The sequence below is a fragment of the Protopterus annectens genome, chromosome 4.part0 (assembly GCF_019279795.1).
Source record: "Protopterus annectens isolate FY-2018-M chromosome 4.part0, PAN1.0, whole genome shotgun sequence".
NCBI classification, from domain to species: Eukaryota; Metazoa; Chordata; order Ceratodontiformes; family Protopteridae; genus Protopterus; species Protopterus annectens.
Genome location: NC_056733.1, coordinates 868,187,766 through 868,206,843, shown reverse-complemented (window position 1 = coordinate 868,206,843; position 19,078 = coordinate 868,187,766). Strand labels below are relative to the sequence as shown.

Genomic DNA, 19,078 nt, shown 5'->3' with positions numbered 1-19,078 from the left:
ATTTGGAAAAAAGACAGGCAGATTGACTGATTGATATTTGACTCTGAAGCCAAAAAAGGATTAGTCCGAAGTGAGACCCTGTCTTTATGAAAAACCATATAAGGGGGTTTTAACAGATAATGCTTGTAGTTCTGACACTCTCCTTGCCGAGGTGATAGCCACTAGGAAATCTGTTTTCCAAAACAAACATTTCAAGTCCACGGAGGCAGCCAGTTCAAAGGGTGGAGCAACTAATGCCTGTAAAACTAAGGTAAACTAAGGTAAGATCCCCAAGGAGGAATGGGATCCTTCACCGGAGGCCTAAAAGAAAAGTCCCTTTAATGAAGATTTTGCAAAGTCTGGAAGAAGCCAAAGACCCCATATGTTCGCCTAAATGAAAATTAGAAATGGCAGCCAGTTGAACTTTCACCATAGAAGAGCTGGCGCCCTGCTGGAAAAGGTGTGCTAAAAAATCAAGAACCGGTGGCCTTAGAGCCATAAAAGGATCTAGATCCCACTGAGAAGCCTAGATTGAAAAACCCTTCAATTTACTATGATGAGTCTTCTGGTAGAGGACTTATGGGCTGCCACCAGAATAGACTTAACGGGGGAAGAAAGTCCGGGAGTCCTGACAATCAACGGAACTGGAGCAGCCAAGCCGTGAGCTTCAGACTGACCAACAATATGCTTAAGGTCAGGATACTACAGCACATTTCGTCAATTAGGAACTGTGATGAGCACAATGCGCTATATAGTCATGTAAAGGATAATCCCACACATAGATTTAAATTTAGGGTGATAGCCAATGTATTCATTAATAAGAGAGGGGGTGATATTAGGTTAAAGACAGAAACCATAGAATCAAAGTGGATTTTAGATTTAACAGCCCATATTCAACCTGGGCTGAATGATATGGTGCCTCTGAAGCCAACACTTAAAAGTAGGCGTACTTTTTATTAAGTAAGAGTAGTGGCAATGTGTTTTTAATGATGACTTGTTAGTTTCAGCTAACAATCAAAACAGGGTGGGTTTTTTTACTGAAGAGTGATTGGTGTATGTTTATTTTAAAATGTGATGTTTGTGAGAAGCACTTTGTCTGAAGAAGGGCCTAGCCCGAAAGCGCTCACTTTGATACCTTTTGGTTTGTTTTGTGTTTTAATGAACATTTTACAGCATTTGTACAGCAGCAGTTCCCAGTGACGTTTTTGGTTTGCCAATATGAAAAAAAGCAAGCCAAATTGACAAGAGACCTTAGGGATTATAGGGCGGGTGAGGCATATCCCAAACCTAGACCTGTCAACCATTGGGTTAAAGAAACTCCTTTCAATACTAACCAGCAACGGGTTGAAAATTTTGTTAATGATTCTGAGCACGATGGACAAAAGGTTTTTTACAACCATGACGATAGGTTCCCTTTAGATTATCCACCCCCATTGTGATGGTCAGACAGGATCCGCAACAAGAATCCAGTACACTACAATTTCCGCAATTGTCGACCGATTTACCAGTGACTACTGACTTAGACACATATCCCCAGATTGTACAACAGGGGAATATTTTCGAATTTAACAACTACAAAATATTTAATTGTAGTAGTTTGTCGGTCAATTTGGACCATTTCAAATTGTTTTCTAAGGGATTTAAGTTTATTCCTACTAGGAAAGCTAGTATACCAAGATCTATAGTAGATTTAAAGTTATTTTTATGAAAGAAGAACTTAATGCTATTATTTCAAGATACTTGTAATTCAGTTTCTTATCCAGTTCCCTTTAAGAAAAAAAGTACAACTAACCCCCCACTACACCCACAACTGAGAAATCTGGCGAATGTATTAGAGAGGGAAATAAGAAATACCATAGTTAATCACAGAATTTTTCCAAATTTACCACCTGAGGAGAGAAAACTATTAACAGAATTGCAGAACAATAGTCACATTAGAATAATGCAACCAGATAAAGGGGGTGGTACTGTCCTTATGGACACCATATTATACGAATCCAAGATGAAGGATTTGCTGTATGATACCACCAAATATGCAAGAGCCTCGATCAATGAGGTTAATATAGCAAATTCAAAAATCAGTTTGCTCTTGGAAGATTTACTTTTGGAAGGTTCCATCACAGGGGACTTGTATAATTATTTAATTAATTTACATCCTAAAGTTCCTTCAGTGTTTGGTATACCAAAGGTGCATAAGGATTCGCAAGACCCCCCTTTATGAGTTATTGTTTCTTCTGAGGGATCGGTTACTACATCTTTGGCTAAATTTGTTGATGATAAACTAAAGCAACTCTCATACAGGGGTGAAGCAGTTCTTAGAGACTCATGGGATTTCCTTAGGTCAGTTCAATCACATTTATTTTCTTCCAACCTTATATTCATAACCATGGATGTTGTGGATTTGTTTGGTTCCATTCCCCATGAGATAGGACTCCAATGGTTAGAAGACAGTATGAGAGAAAGTCATCTTTTTTCCCAGAATGATTTCAGGAATTGTTTGACTTTCATGGAAACCATTCTTACAAACAACTTCATGTTTTTTCAGGGCGAGTTCTTCAAACAAACCAAAGGGGTAGCCATGGGGGCTAAATGTGCACCAACCTATGCAAACATAGTTTTGACTAGGTGGGAGGAATTGTTTGTTTTACATAGCCCTTATTCCAATTGTTGGAACATGTACAAAAGATTCCATGACGATATAGTTATTTTTTGGACTGACACGCAGGAAAAATTTTTTGAATTTTTGAATTATATAAAAAGAGTACCACTAGCTTTCTTGATTTCACCTATACCTTGAATGCACAGACATTGACATACTTGGACATTTCCTTAACTAAAACAGGGCTAGGGTTTTCATCCAAAATACATCGCAAAGATACTTTTTCCAATGCTTATCTACAGTTTAAAAGCGGCCACCCATTTTATCAGAAAAAGAATCTTGTCAAGGGACAACTGGTCAGGGTAAGCAGGATGACTTCCAAAGATGATAAATTTTTGGTTGAGAGTAAGAAAGTTCTGGATATGTTTGAGGAAAGAGGTTATCCACATGATTTAATGCAGGAAGTTTTTGAGGATGTTTTTCAAGGGAGAAAAGGTAGATTTGCCCCCATTTTGGGGATGGACACTTAAGCGTCAAGAGACAATGATGAGGTGACTAATAAAACCAACAATTGGGAACAAGCATTTGTTTTAGATTATACAGGAGATTCCAAAGTTATCAAGGAACTTGTCTCTAGGGAATGGAATAGATTTGTGGAAATTTCAGATCTGAATTTAGGGGGCCATCAGCCCCTGAAATTTATTTATCGGAAAGATTTAAATTTCAAACAATTATTTGAATTTGGTGGATCCTGTAGTAAGGAAGGAGGTTCACGGAAGAAGGTCACTTTTAAATGTGGTGCCTGTTCACAATGTTCTCATATAGTGAACAAAAGTGAAATATACATTTCGGCCAGGGACAGGCACATTTTTAGTAACAGTTATGCCAACTGTAACACCCAAGGGGTGGTTTATATTGTTACTTGTAATCAATGTGCATCCTTTTACATTGGGAAAACTGAAAGGAAACTGAGAAGTCGTATGTACGAACACTTCTATGAAATTAAAAAACAAAATAGTAAAAATGCATTGTTTCGTCATACTACTGACTGTCCACAGGCCACCTTTTTTTTTTGTATTGGACATTGTTTCTAAGAACATGACGGGTGGTATGTGGGAAGCCAGGTTGGAATACAGGGAACTGTTTTGGCAGATTGTCCTGGAATCTACAAACCCCCCCTGGCTTAAATGATTTTGTGTCTATTACCTCTGTCCTCAAACTCAGAGCAGCAAAACTTTGATGTAATGTGTGTAAAGACACACAAGGTGGCAGCATTGTACCATTATCTGGAAGTATATAAGGAAACACTATGATTTTTAAAACACAATTTTTTTATATATATTTTTTACTATTCAAGGTTTTAACTTATTTTATTGATTAGGTATGTTTATTCCAATGATACAAATCTTTTTATACAACAAATAATATTTTGCATTTATTATAATTTTAAAGTTCTTTTTTGTATGTGAAAGAGTATGCTTTTCCTTCAGTGTCAATTTGTTGTATTTAAGGAAATTGTTCTATTGGATAATTAATTAATTAAGAATTAGTGAAAAGGTACATAAGGTGTTTAGACAGTGGCATTTTGTGTGTGCTTTTTCTGAAGAAGACATTTTACTTGTGTCGAAAACGTATTGGTTTGTTGGCGTTAATAAAGTGGATCAATTTCAGGTTTCTGACCCTCATTTGGTTTCTCCTAGCGAACTTGTTCCAGTTTCTGGGAGGGGAATCCCCGAAGGGTGTGAAATAAGATCCAGAATTGATCCAAGATCCAAGGAGGAGCTACCAGATGAGACCACAGCCAGGGAAACCAGATCTGGCGAGGCCAGAATGGGGCAATGAGGATGACTCTGCTCCCCAACCGACAAGTCTTCTGTAAAAACTTTGTCATGAGGGGTAACGAGGGACATGTATAATGGACCAGAGCGTCTCTGGGGGATTCCCCCTGTGGGGGAATCGGAGCAAAGAACTCACTGGACTTCGTGCTGGAAGGAGATGCAAAGAGATCGCAGCAAGGCTGTCCCCACTCGAGGAAGATCCGCTCTGCTACAGAAGGATTCAGAGACCACTCGTAAGGCATTAGGATAGTTCTGCTCAATTTGTCCACTAGTATGTTGGACCAACCCAGAATGTGTGTTGCTATCAGAAAATGGTTGGTGGAGATCGTCCATTCCCACACTCTCATGGCCTCTCGACAAAGGGTGTAGGATCTGGTTCCTCCCTGTTTGTTAATGTACCAGACCACTGACATGTTGTCCATTTGAATCGCAATAGTTCCCAGAGGAAGAAAGGCATGAAGGGCCTGCAACAATAATAAGACCGCCCTCATTTCCAGAACACTGATATGCAGATTGGTCTCCTTTTGGGACCATGTGCCTTGGACTGTCCTGCCCAAGCAATGCCCCCCCCACCCTATTCGTGAGGCATCTGTGGTCACCGTGGTGTGGGGAGGGGCAACAACAAAGGACCGTCCCTCTACTATCTCCAGAGAGTGGAGTCACCAGAGGAGGGACCTCTTGCATGCCTCATTTATGTGAATCAGATGAGTCAAAGGCAGATCCAATAAGGACCACTGGACCACCAACGTCCACTGTAGAACCCGTATGTAAAGACGAGCACAAGGAAGAAGAGTGATAGTGGCTGCCATGGATCCTAGGGCTCTTAACACCACTGCAGGGAAAGTGATACTGAAGAATTGTGAGGACATGAAGATGAAGGTTCCAAACCCGCTCTGGAATCAGAAAGACTTTGGATTGTAATGCGTCTATTCTCACCCATATGTAGTCCAGGACCTGAACCGGTCCTAGGGAGGACTTGGCTATATTTATAGTGATCCCCAGCAAATCTGACAACTACTGGAAAAAATCCCTGGCTTGACAGAGTAGATGCATTATGGGAGTGGCAAGGTATGGATAAGACCTGTATGCCCTGAAGCCTCAGGTGAGCCGCTACTGCTGCTATGACCTTGGTGAACATCCTGGGGGCTGTGGTGTGACCAAAGGGTAGGGCCCAGAATTGATAGTGATTGGCTCCTAGCCAAAACTGGAGAAACCTCCTGGAGTGTCTGCGCATCTTTAATATGGTAGTACGCATCCTGAAGGTTTATACAGCACATCCAGTCATTTTCCTGTAGGTAAGGCAGGATGGATTGTAAAGTGACTATTTGGAACATTTCTTTGGCAACTAACAGGTTCAGCATGGAAAGGTCAAGAATCGGCCTGGAGTTCCCCATCTTTTTTGGCACCAAAATGAACCTGGAATAGATGCCTGATCGAGAGTGATCTGGGGGGACAGGCTGGATGGCCCATTTGCTTAGTAGCTTTTCTACTTCGATGGCTGCTGCCTTCCTTTGCATGGGTGGAATGTCCGTGAAGTGCTTTGGGGGAGAAGGACGTGTCACAAAGGGAATTGTGTAACCTCTGGATATTATTTGGGGCACCCAACGGTCTGTTGACACAGACTCCCATGCCGTCAGGTACATAGAGAAACGGCCCCCGACTGCCTCCAGAGCAGGGCAGTCGGGCAACCCCTCAGGGCTGCTGCACGGGTCTGTCCAAGAATGGTTCTCGAGACCCTTAGTTCTTCGGACCCCCGCCACTGGGCCGGTGTCTGTCTTGTCCCCCTCTGCCTCTAGGGGAAAAGGGGTCCTGAGTGTCCCAGGAATACTGAGACTTCCGGAACCACATCTTTTTTTGCCCCTGCTGATTCCAGGAGAAGGATCTTTGGAGGTTAGAGAAGCAGATTCCGATGGCAGACAGTGTCTTCCCATCCTTCTCACTCTGGACTAGAGTGCCACAGACCATCTTCCCAAACACGGAAGAGCCGTCATAAGGAGCATTCGCATAAGACGCCTTGGAGAGTTCTGCGAAATTACATAGCCTGAGCCAGGCATGTTGACTTATAGCAATGCCGGATCCGGCTGCCCATGTCGCTCCGGTGGCACGAGAAACAAGTCACATGGATGTGTTGGTAACTGCTTTTCTGAGTGGACATTCGCATAGAGAATGTGCGTTTATCCTCTGGCGACATGGACTCCGGGGGAGACGCAGTGAACTCTTTGATCAGGTCACGCTGCAGTCTGGTAACATGGGCCATATAGTTCAGCGCCCTTATACAAAAGGGCATAAGTCCACTTCCCCAACTGCTCCATCGTCCTGGACTCTCAGTCCGGGGGATGGACCGTGGAACTCTCCTAAGCCAGTTCCTTTATAGTGGCAGCTGCTACCACCATGGCATCTACTGGGGACCCTTTATTCCAGCTTGGTCTATCCACCGGGGGGACTAGAGATTTTGTCTGGATGTTTTGGGATTGGCTCCATGGTATCCGGTTCTTTCCATGCCCTGGTGGTAATGAGGTCCACCAGGGGGTCTGCGGGGGGGGGGGGGGGGAGAACACCCAAGAAGTAGATGGGCCTATGTCAAATGCCTCCAGAAACACCGACTCATACGAGGAAGGGAAGGATTGAGGGCGGAACAACTCCCCCGCTGGCGCAGGATCTCCATGACATCTCCAAATGAGACATCCTCGGAGGGGGGGGGTGATCTTGGGGAGCCTTCCCCTTCCTCCAAGTCGGTATCTTCCATGAGGGACTCGGGGGGGAGTCCAAGTGCCTCCTCTTCCACTTACGTTTGTGAGGAACCTCTTCGGTGGGACTCTCTGGAGAGGACTCACAAACCACTTGGAGTTCCTTGTGGGGAACAGTCTGGGGCATGCCAATCACAGGCTGTCCCCTGCATGGGCAGACTGTCAGAAGATGCACCCAGAATAGAGGGGGTCGGAGCAGACTCTGAGGAGATGGGGGCCTCGATCCTTCAGCGAGAACCCTTTCCACCACATCGAATGCAGAGAGGGAGCGAGTCTCCCGAGCAACTGACAGAAAGGAGGCCCTTCCTGGATCTGACACGGGGATCGGAGCCGAGCCCTAAGGCGCTAAGACTCTGAGGGGTAGGTTTCGGCCCGACAAAAGTCAGAACCAAAGGGGAAAAACCCAACCCCTTGGATCCAACGCCCAGGCTAAGCCTCCGAGAACTCGGATCCCACCCAGTCGGATCAGACACTCTCAAGGTAACTGCCGGCATTGAGGTAGGTAGTACCATCAGCGCCAACCCCCTGATTCTGTGACCTCTTGGATCCAGGAACTCCTAAACCAGAGGATGGATTGGAGAAGGAGCAATTGGTGCAAAAGTACAGTTGTGTACACTTACCATAAATGTAGACGTTCGAGTGTATTCACTGTTGCAGTCATCACTTTTGGGTTATCTGCTTGCAGTAGCCCTCAGTTGGCCTGATTAAAAAATTCTTGGGCCCTGGTTCAGTTGCTGTACCTTCTTCCATGACATCAGGTCATCAGGGGTATAAAACATGCAGAGGAAGCCATTACATCAGTTTTTCTTGCCTCAGATGTCAGGTGCCCCCTTAATGGGAAGCAATTAAATTTATAAATATACAAGGTTATACCTCCAACAAAAAAGCAAATACAATAAAAACCTTTTGAAGATAGTAGAGTAGAGGTATATCCAAAAAAGAAAAAGAAGGGGGCTGGACGGAGGGTAACCAGGACTGCAACAGTGAATACACTCGAACATCTACATTTATGGTAAGTGTACACAACTGTACTATGTTGTTTGTGTTTCACTGTTACAGTCAGCACTTTTGGGTAGATTCCCAAAGCTAAGGATGGGAGGAGGAATTTAAATAAAATTAGGACCAGCTAAAAGGCCCTGCAAGACTACAGTGGAAAAACCAGCTCTGGATTTAGAGAAAACTGGCAGATGTCAATGCTTGGTGAAAGTATGTACAGAACTCCAAGTAGCAGCTTCTAGGATGTCCCTGGTAGGGACAACCTCTGAGAAAGGCTGTAGAGGGAGATGCAGCCCTGATAGTGTGGGGTCTGATCCCCTGTGGGATAGGTTTTCCGTGGTGCTTGTAGCAAAAAAGAATGCAATGGCCTATCCATTTGGAAATGGTTTGTTTTGAAATAGCCTTCCCCTCTGCCCCTGCAGCAAATGCCACCAGCAGTTGATCAGATTTCCTTTGAGCTTTAGTTCTCTCCAAGTAGAATCTAAGTTGTCTGTGCACGTCTAAGGAGTGCAGAATCTGTTCCCCTTTGTTCTGTGGGTTAGGAAAGAAGGTTGGCAAATGAATGGACTGATTAAGGGCCACACTGGATACCACCTTGGGCATGAAGGAGGGATTGGTCCTGAGGAGCACCCTGTCCGCATGAAAGATGATGAAAGGCTCCACTGCCATGAGGGCCTGTAATTCAAATACCCTTCTTGCTGAAGTGATTGCTAAAAGGAAAGCTGTTTTCCAAGAAAGGAATTTTAAGTCCGCAGTGGCAACTAGCCTGAAAGGAGGAAGGGTGAGCTTTTCCAATATAAAGGTTCAGGTCCCAGGCTGGAGTTGTAGCTATCCTGGGTGGTCGTAGATTTTTGGCCCCCCTGAGGAAGCAGTGGATGAGAGAAGAGGGGTGGTTCTGTGTTACAATGAGCTGAGATGACTGAGGCATGAATTTTGATGGAGGAGAAAGACAAGCCCTTATGAAGCATCTCAGTTAAGTATTGTAAGATCTGAGGTAAATTGGGCACTGTTGTGCTCATCCCTTGAGATTGGTTCCAGGCACAGAATCTTTTCCATTTTTCGCCGTAAGACTTTCTGGTACTAGGCCTCCTTGCCTCTAAAATGATATCCATCACTGGTTTACTGAGGGATGCTAAAGGAGAAATTATATAATTAGCCAGGCTGCTAGATTCAGTATTTGAAGTTGAGGATGCAGGATTTGTTTTTTCTGCTTAGACAATAGAGTAGGAGTCTGGGGCAGGTGCCATGGGGCCCACAGTAACACACTGCGCAAGAGGGGGTAGCAGTGTTGGTATGGCCAGTCTGGTGCAATCAAAATCATCCTTGGTTTATCTTGTTTGATCTTTAGTAGTACTTTGGGGAGCAGAGGAGGAAAGGCATAAACTGAAGGACAGAGCATCCACTTTCCAAGCTTGTTTGTGGGGAGTCATTGTGCAGAATTTGTCCAACTGACAGTTTTGGGGGGAGGCAAACAGGTCTATATCTGGGCTCCCCCATTTGCTTGTTAACATGTTGAAAATCCTTGGTTCCAGTTTCCACTCATGTGGATCCATGAGGTTTCTGCTTAGTTCGTCTGCCAGTGTATTTAGTTCTCCTGGCAGGAATTGAGCTTATAAATGTACCTGATAACTCAGGGCTGTGTTCCACAATGCCATGGCTAGTCTGCAGAGGAGGCAAGAATGTGTACCCCCCTGCTTGTTTATGTACCACATAACAGTGGTGTTGTCCGTCTATCATTAATTGTCCTGGAAGAATGTGGTCCTTGAAGGCTGTCAGAGCATTCCATACAGCTAACATTTCTTTTTGATTGACATGCAGGTGCATTTGACTTGGGTTCCATTTGCCCTGAATGCACTTCCCTGGCAGGTGTACCCCCCCCCATGCATAGTCTGATGCATCTGTTGTTAATGTTTGGGTGACAGGGGGTAGAGTGAATGGTAGTCCCCTGTTTTGGTGGCAGGCCTCCATCCACCAAAGGAACTCTAGGCGTAGGCAAGGTATGACAGGAATCATTGCCTCTAGATCCTGTGAATGTTGACACCATAGGCTTTTGAGATACCATTGCAGTTTCCTCATATGCAGCCCTTTATATGGAATTAGAAGAATGCAGGAGGCCATGAACCCCAAGGTTTGCAGTATTTGCCTTGCAGATAAATGGGTTTTTGTGGCCAGCTGTTTAAAGTAGGCTGTCAAATGAATCAGTTTCACCGGTGTAAGGAAAGCCATCTGGGAAGTTGTATTCAAGCTTGCTCCCAGGAATATAATTTGTTGACAGTGTACCAATTGTGATTTCTTTTCGTTTATGGTGTACCCCAGACAAGTCAGTACCCTTTGAACAAAGACCAGATGATTGAAAAGTATGTCCTTATTTGCCTGCAAAAAGCAATGACTGGAGCTTGGCACTTTGTGAATACCCTGGGTGCAGTAGATAAGCCAAAGGGCAGTGCAGAGAACTGCTAGTGCAAGTAGCCTGCTTTGAAGCGTAGGCATTTTCTGCAAGACTCCCTGACAGAGATGTGCATGTATTCTTCTTTTAAGTCTAGTGTTGCCAACCATGCATCTTTGCCTAGCATAGGAAGCAGCTGGTGAAGAGTCAGCATTTTGAATTTTGGAATCAGCAGAAATGTATTTAGAGTAGAAAGGTCCACGATAGGATGCCATGTATTGTCGTTTCTGTGTCCCAGGAAAAGTCTTGAACAGAACCCTTGTCCCTTTTCCTCTTCTGGTACCAACTGAATAGCCTCCATGCTTAAGAGAGAGACAGTACTTGATGATTTTGGGCCTCTGCCCACTGATTTGGGGGTAGATCTAGACACCCGCTTGGTGTTGATAAGGTGTGGAAGTGAAATCTGTATCTTTGGGACACTATATTTAAAACCCATTTGTCCTGGGTAATGAATTCCCAGTTTTTGGTCTGCAGACCAATCTTTCCGCCTAAAGGAGCATTCAGTTAGGAAGTGCTTGGAAGCTTTAAAAGCAAGTCATTGAGACGGTTTTCCATAGGGGGGAGTCTTACTACTCCCTGATTTGGGTGCAGAAACCCCCCACTGCTTAGTGTTGTGTGTCCCCTGGGACTGAAACCTGGGGTTTCTGCTATGTCTGGGTTTGGCTTGAGAAGACCTTGAAGAGGCTGGAAAGGACCAATTCTTAGAGGGCCAGTGCCTACTAAATCTAGGAGGCTGAACTTGTAAGAAATCTTTAACAGTTTGCATAGATTTAGCTTTATCTTCCATCTTTTTCAGAACTTCCTCAGCCTTGTTGCCAAACAGGCGGTCCTGATTTAAGGGAGCATTCAACAATTTAGCTTTAACATGATCAGGTAAAGATTGCTCCTTGAGCCAAGCATGCCTTCTGAGCACAGAACCAGTAACAGCAGCCATGCAAGAGGCCTCTAAAGAATCAAATCCACATTGCTCAGCAGAATGCATTAAATCCTGTAATTCTTTATTTTCCACACAGTCAGGAATCAACATCATTTTCTGTTTAAGCAATCCAATAACATGTTGTTGGTACTTTAACATACGAAACTGGTAGTTTAAAGCCCTAATGGCCAAAGTTGCAGAAGTGTAAACCTTCTTACCCCATCTATCCAGTGCCCTGGAGTCTCTATCAGAAGGGGTAGGATTTTTAGCAGTAGAAGCCTTAATGCCTTTGGGTCCCTGTGAAACAGTCTCTGGATCCACAGTAGGATTTTTAAAAAGGAACTTGCGTGAATCAAGAACCCTGTAATATCTATCAGGTTTTCTGGGAGCGGGAGGCAAGGAATCAGGGGCCAAACTAGATTCCGAAAAAGCATCATCAATAATGTCTACCACTGGAGGAATAGCTAAAGGCCTATGCTGAGGCAGAAGTAAGAAATCCCTAAGCCTCTTTTTTGAATCAGAAAAATCCTGGCTTTCCCAGTGGAAATGCTCCCTTAGAGTATGTAAGGTTTCACCAAAAGAAAAATCCTCTGGAGGGGAAGCAGAGGGAATTGAGCCCTCTGCATCAGAATCCTCATAAGTAGATAAGGGCAAATCCAGATCATCAGAAGAATCAGAAAAATCAGAATCCTGGAAAGAAGATTCATAAACAACTTCAGTCCTAGGTCTCTTAGAAGGGGGAGGCTGGCTTCTCATGATTAGAGTTATAAGATCTTCAGCCATTCTTATTTGTTTTTTAGGCATAGAGGCCTGGGCATCGGTTTTTTAGGCATGGTTCGAGATTTAGGCCTAAAAGAAGAAGTAGGCATTGGCTTAATATGCAAGTCCGTAGGTCTGAATACACCCTCAGAAGCCAGTGCCTGCACAGCGGTTCCGAACCCATCCAAGGTAGAGACATCTGCAGGTTCCATGGATGAAGCATCTCGTGGCTTACCAGACTCTGAATGGGTCTCAGTAGAGGCGTGCGAATCAGAAGTAGCGGGTATCAGGGGCTGCGAAAGCGCCTCACTGAGTACTGGCGAACTGGCGACTGGCTTAGGAGAAGCGTCGGCGGCAGTTTTGGACCTTGGTGGCCTGTCTCTGTCTTTATCCTTGCATTTTTTCGGAATCCAGGTAGTCAGATGGCTGACAGACGACATTTCTGGATAATTAAACTGAGAACCAAAATATTTTGAGGCGAAAATATACGGACGATGGATAGTGCGCTGATTAAATAAAGTACAAAACTGACAGCACGGTACGATGTGGTCAGGGCCTAGGCGAGGAATACAGTACGAATGAAAATCTTTTTGAGGTATTTGCTTCCCACAAGTAATGCAATTAACTTTTACTGACATCGGTAAGGAGCAAAAAAAGTTTCCCCAACGGGGTACTTAGCTTTAGCTGAAGACTTTGGTTCTGAAACTCAAAAATGAAAATTTCAGGAGTCGGCCAACCAGCACTTGCTAACTGCTTCGGCTTTGGGCACCGCGTGGCAAGAAAGACTGATGTAATGGCGCCGGCTGCATGTTTTATACCCCTGATGACCTGAAGTCATGGAAGAAGGGAAAGCAACCGACGCAGGACCCAAGACTTTGTTAATCAGGCCGAATGAGGGCTACTGCAAGCAGATAACCCAAAAGTGATGACTGCAACAGTGAAACACGAAGAACATCAGTGACAGTGAGCTACCCTCTCCAAAGGGAGAGGGAGCCAGCAAGTCCTCCATCTGAAGCAGAGTGCTTACAAACCTTCGCATCAATTTGTCCATGTCTGCTTCAGAAAGGCTCCTAGTCGACTTAGAAGAGGACACCAATGCCGGCCTAGAAGGACGGTGACTGGATGCCCTAGTCGAAGGCCAAACCTCCTCCGGCTCCAGGGAAAACCTCAGAGATTGGAGCCGAGGGGAAGTCAGCCTGGAAGGTGCAGGAAGTTCGGGAGGAGGACTCGCCAGATCAGTGTTCTTCGGGAATCTCTTCCTCTCATTCTCTTTCTCACGGTGCCTCTCTCTCTCTTTTTTTTTTCCTTCTCCCTTTCTCCGGGTCGGTGGTCAGGAGGATGAGTCCCAGCCTGGGAGGGAGGAGAGGACACAACAGAAGAGGAGGGAGCGGTCACAGCCGAGACTGCCGCTGTAGAAGACACGGAGACAGTTGCCTCCGTGGAGGGGAGAAGCTCCTTCAAGATTAATTTGGCCTTACGATCCTTTAGGGCCCTGGGATTATACCCCACACAATATGGAGCACTCAGTGGACAAATGAGCGTCCCCTAAACAAACGCACAGAGTGTGGCCATCTGCAGGGGATAACTTATGGCCATACTCGGTGCATTTTCTAAAGACCAACTTACACTCAAAAACCCCCGAAAAAAACTATCTTACCACCTGAAGCTCAGAGATCACGATGCAGGCGAAGCCGCGGCAAACGAGATCTGAGGGAAGGAAGGGGATGCAGTTGGTATTATGGGTAAGGGAGGAGCTTGGAACTTGGATCTGATGCTAATCAAACTGCCGTCTCGGATCCAATTCGGATCCGAGGCCCATAGGTTGATGATCAAATGAAGTTAACTACTTCAGATCCTACTTTACAAATTAAATGCATATTTTTTTTCATTTTCAAAGTCTAAACTTAAGCCAGGCGACCACACAGCAGTTCCTGTAAAGTTGCATGCATGCCTATGGAGATAAACAAACCAACCTCATAAAAAAACGGTCATGGCTGTATTACTCAAAAAAGATAAAAGACTGTTTAGATCCAGCTTCACACAGACCCATTTCAATTTTAAACCATGATTAGATAAAGACGATATATACTCACCATAACATTCCATCTGTGTTGTGTCCCTTTTTATTTATCCTTAACTAATGGGTTTAGTTCTGATCTCTTTGAATCGACTCAGCAATTGCTAAACCTCGTGGTGCCCAAAACCTCTTGAGCTTCTCCTTTTCCCATAACGCACCAACCCCAAGTACCTCAGATCTTGTTTGCTGATTTTTACTAGAAAGAAATATTTGCAGTGCATAGGAGGAAAAGGGAGTGAATGAGTCACAGGCAGTCAAATAAGGAGAAGACTATATCTGGAGATCAGTATAAAGGACAGTGATGTCCTCAAACCATTTGTTCTTCCAGAAGATTTCAAAGGAAGGAGGTTGGTGGGTGGGGAGTGGAGGAAGAAAGAAAATGGACAACACAGATGGAATGTTATGGTGAGTACATAACTTCTCTATTTGATGTTGTCACTTTTCATTCTATCCTCAACTAATAGGACAGAGTCCCCAGCTATCCAAGATCCCAGGTGGACTCAAGGAAGGATATTCCTGAGCATCGAGCCAAATGATGCTCTACATCTGAAGACCAGATCCAATTTGTAATGAGTAACAAAGTTATGGGGCAGTAGCCCAAGTTGCTGGTGCACATATATCACCCATGGACACTCTAGATTGGAAAACTGAGTAAGTTGCCATGGATCTAGTTGAATGAACCCGTAATGGTTTTGGTAAGGTAATACATAAATTCCTATAAATAACTGAAATACGGTCAGTCATTTGGCTAAAGTTACTTTGGCAACTGGCTTTCCGAATTTAATTTCTGTAAATGAAACAACTGGTCAATTTTTCGGCTGTCTTTTGTTCTATGCAGGCAAAAACATAACTGTCTGTGAACATCCAATAAATTAACATGCTATCACCTTTGTTAGCAAATTTAGGAAAGAAAACCGGCAAATTAATGGACTGATTGATATTAGATTCTGACATCACCTCAGGAAGAAAGAATGCATTGACTCGTAGTGTAACTCTTATCCTTCTAAAAGATCAAACGGAGCTTTGGAAGACCAGGCTTGAATCTCTAAAATTTGTCTGGCAGAAGTAATGGCTACTAGAAATACTGTCTTCCAAGAAAGACATTTAAGGTCACAATTAGCTGCAGATTGGAAGGGGGTCTGAGTAAGTGCTTGCAGTACCAGACTCAGGCCCCATGAGAGAATAGGGTCTTTAAAAGGAGGCCTTAAAACAGAAGTGCCTCGTAAAAAGGCTTTGTAGAGCTTATGAGAGGCAATGGAGGAACTATCAAATCCAATGTGAAAATTTGATATTGCTGCTAACTGAACCTTAAATGTAGAGGAACTAGCTCCTTCTTTAAAAAGTAGTGCCAAAAATGCAAGAATGTTGTGTATCAGAAATGAAAAAGCATCAAGATTATTTTGATGTGCCCAGTACACAAAACGTTTCCATCAACTATAAAAAGTTATGTCTTACCATAACGTTCCATCTGTGTTGTTGATCATCTTCCATTCATCACTCATGGGTTCAGTTCCGAGCCTTCGGAACAGAGTCGGCCTAATACCAAGCTCGCGCACACCAAAAACTCTCGAGCTAAGCTGCTACCCAAAATGCCCTTCTCCCAATTACATCAGATTGAGTTTGCATGAAACATACAGAAGTAAAAAGCAGAGGCCATTTCTGTGCAAAAATCCTGAAAACACCACAAGGACCCATAAGATCCACCAGAATCCCAAACTACTTGAAAACCTGCGTGGCCCTTATGGAAGAACATTCCAGAGTACCACTAAGCCAAAGGCCGCTCTTCCCCTGGGACCATGTCCAATTTATAATGTTTGATGAAAGTGTGACGTTTAGCCCAAATGGCTGTTGAGCAAATGTCGTCCATAGAGGCTCTGGAGTGAAAAGCAACAGAAGTTGCTATGGCTCTTGTTGCATGTGCTTTGATACCGACAGGTTTAGGCTCATTCGCTTGTGAGTATGAAAAGGCAACACAATCTCTGAGCCATTTTGATAAAGTGACTTTTGATATGGCACATCCCACTTTTGGTCCAGAGAAGGAGATGAAAAGTTGATCTGACTTGCTGACAGACTACTAGTCCTATCCAAGTAAAAACATAATTTTCTATGTACATCCAATGAATGTAGACAGTATTCTCCTTTATTGGAATAATTTGGGAAAAACACTGGGAGCTCAATGGACTGGTTCACAGAGAAATCAGAAATCACGTTGGGGAGAAAGGATGGATTAGTACGAAGAGATACTCTGTCTTTATGAAAGATTAAATACGGACTCGATGTATAAAGCCTGTAATTCTGATATCCATCTAGCTGATGTGACAGCTAACAAAAATGCAGATTTCCATGACAGAAATTTAAGGTTGCATTTTGCAGCAGGCTCAAAAGGGGGTAGAGAGACTGTAATACCAGGGAGAGATTCCATGCCTCTACAGGCCGCCTCATTGGGGGTCTGCTATGAAAAACTCCTTTGAGAAAGGTCTTGCATATATGGGTGGAGACAAGTGGAACGCCCTCTAGACAGTTATGAAAATTGGAAATAGCTGCCAAGTGGACTCAAATGGTAGAAGCTGATGCTCCATTCTCAAAAAACTCAGAAAGGTATTTAAGTATAACAGATACAGGAGCTGAGAGGGGGTCTAACATCTGTTCTTTAGACCAGAGAGCAAATTTTTTCCACTTATCTCTGTACAGTTTTCTGGTAGATGGCTTATGGGAGGTCAGAATAATATCTCGAACAGGTGAGGAGAGGGTTTCCTGCCTCGCGACTAACGGAAGTGGAGAAACCAAGCTGTCAGCTTGAGAGTGGACAGATTCAGGAGCGTCAACCCTTGGGGGTGAGAGATCAAGTCCGATGAGTGTCCAAGATCCATGGAGGTTGTAAAAGGTGAGGCCAGAGGAAGGGGAACCACACTTGTCGAGGCCAGAATGTGGCAATGAGGATCACCTTGCATCTCAACCAAATTGCTTTCTTCAAAAATAGGGGCATCAAGGGAATTGGAGGGTAAGCATAGAGGAGACCCGTGGGACAACTGTTTGAGTCGAAGCGTCTCTTGGGGACTCTCCTTCTGGGGGAAAAAGGGCAAAGAAGCTGCTGCATTTGTTGTTCAATGGCGAAGTGAAGAGATCGCAGCAAGGCTGGTCCCACCAGCCGAAAATTTCTGCCATCACATTCGGACTGAGAGACCACTCGTGTGGAAGGAGAATGCATCTGCTCAGCCTGTTTGCAATCACGTTGAAGCTCCACAGGATATGCATCGCTATAAGAAAGCTGTTGGAAGCTATCACCCAGTGCCAACTTCTCATGGCCTCTCGACACAGGGGGTAGGATTTGGTCCCTCCTTGTTTATGTACCAGACTACTGACATATTGTCTGATTGAATTGAATCGTTCCGATGGAAGGAGCGGATGTAATGCCTGCAACGCCAACAGCAACGCTCTCAACTCCAGAACACTGATATGCAGGTTGGCCTCTAAGCTGGACCACGTGCCTTGGACTGTCTTTCCCTGAAAATGACCCCACCCTATCAGGGAAGCATCCGTGGTTACCATGGCGTAGGGTTGAGAGGTCTGGAAGGGGTGACACCAAAGTTTTTTGAGTTAGTTTAGAAAAAAGGTTCAAAAATACACAAATATTTATAAAATATGACACTTAGCTGGAGAGCTCGGTGAAACACTGCTATACGGCTGTGCGGCAAACGAGATCTGAGGTAACTGGGAGAAGGGCATTGTGGGTAGCAGCTTAGCTCGAGAGTTTTTGGTGTACGTGAGCTTGTATTAGGCCGACTCAATTCCGAGGGCTCAGAATCAAATCCATCAGTGATGAATGGAAAGAAGATTAACAACATCAGATTACAGCTTACGTGTAGAAGATATATGAGAAGATTAAAGTATATGTCGGACTGGTGAAGAGAGCATAGGTTGTCTGGCTATTAATGCAATTGGAGAAGTCAGGTCATCAGCCTTAGGTTTGATATGTCTGGATGGATCATGACATCGGGTTAGACAGGAGGTCTGCAGTTGGATCCAGAACCCAAGGCTGGTGAAGTAAATGAGGCCCAAGGAAAGGGAACCAAATTTGTCGAGGCCAGTAAGGTGCAATTGGAATGACTTTGCTCTTCAACAAGGCAGGTTTCTGTAAGAATTTTGGAATTAGTGGGATTGACGGATAGGCATATAGTAGGAGCAGGGGGGCCAATCGTGAAGTAGAGCATCCCTCGGTGATTCCCCCTGTGGGGGGATTAAGGCAAAATAGCTGCTGCATTTGCTGTTTAGGAGAAAGGCAAAAAGATTGCAGCAAGGCTGGCCCCACTGACAAAAAAATAATTTCTACTACTTTCTTGTTGAGAGATCACTCATGAAGTAGAAGAACGCACAGTACAGTTTTGTACCTACCATAAATGTAGATGTCCGATAGATATGCAACTGCAGTCATAACATATGGGTTGTCCTGCCTCAGGCAGCCCTCGGTCGGCCGGATTCCAAAGTCTGGGTCCGACGTCAGCTGATGTCGCATTTCTCTCCGACGTCAGAGCGGCTAGAGTACATAAGCATCAGCCAACGCCATTTTCTTCAGTGTTTCTTGCCCCAGATGCCAGGTGCCCTCCAAGGAAGGCTGCAATCAAATTGGAAGACAAAAACAGGATTCCAGACAAATAAATGAGCAATAAACAGATACACCATAAGAGATATCCCCAGCTAAGAGAAACAGGGATAGGAGTGGA

At 44.3% G+C, this 19,078-nt stretch overlaps 1 protein-coding gene across 1 annotated transcript in view; it reads right to left on the bottom strand.

The window, feature by feature from the left end:
* SPECC1L (sperm antigen with calponin homology and coiled-coil domains 1 like) overlaps positions 1-19,078 on the bottom strand; it is a 2,326,126-nt gene that overhangs the window by 794,128 nt on the left and 1,512,920 nt on the right. The gene's annotated exons all lie outside the window — the stretch shown is intronic.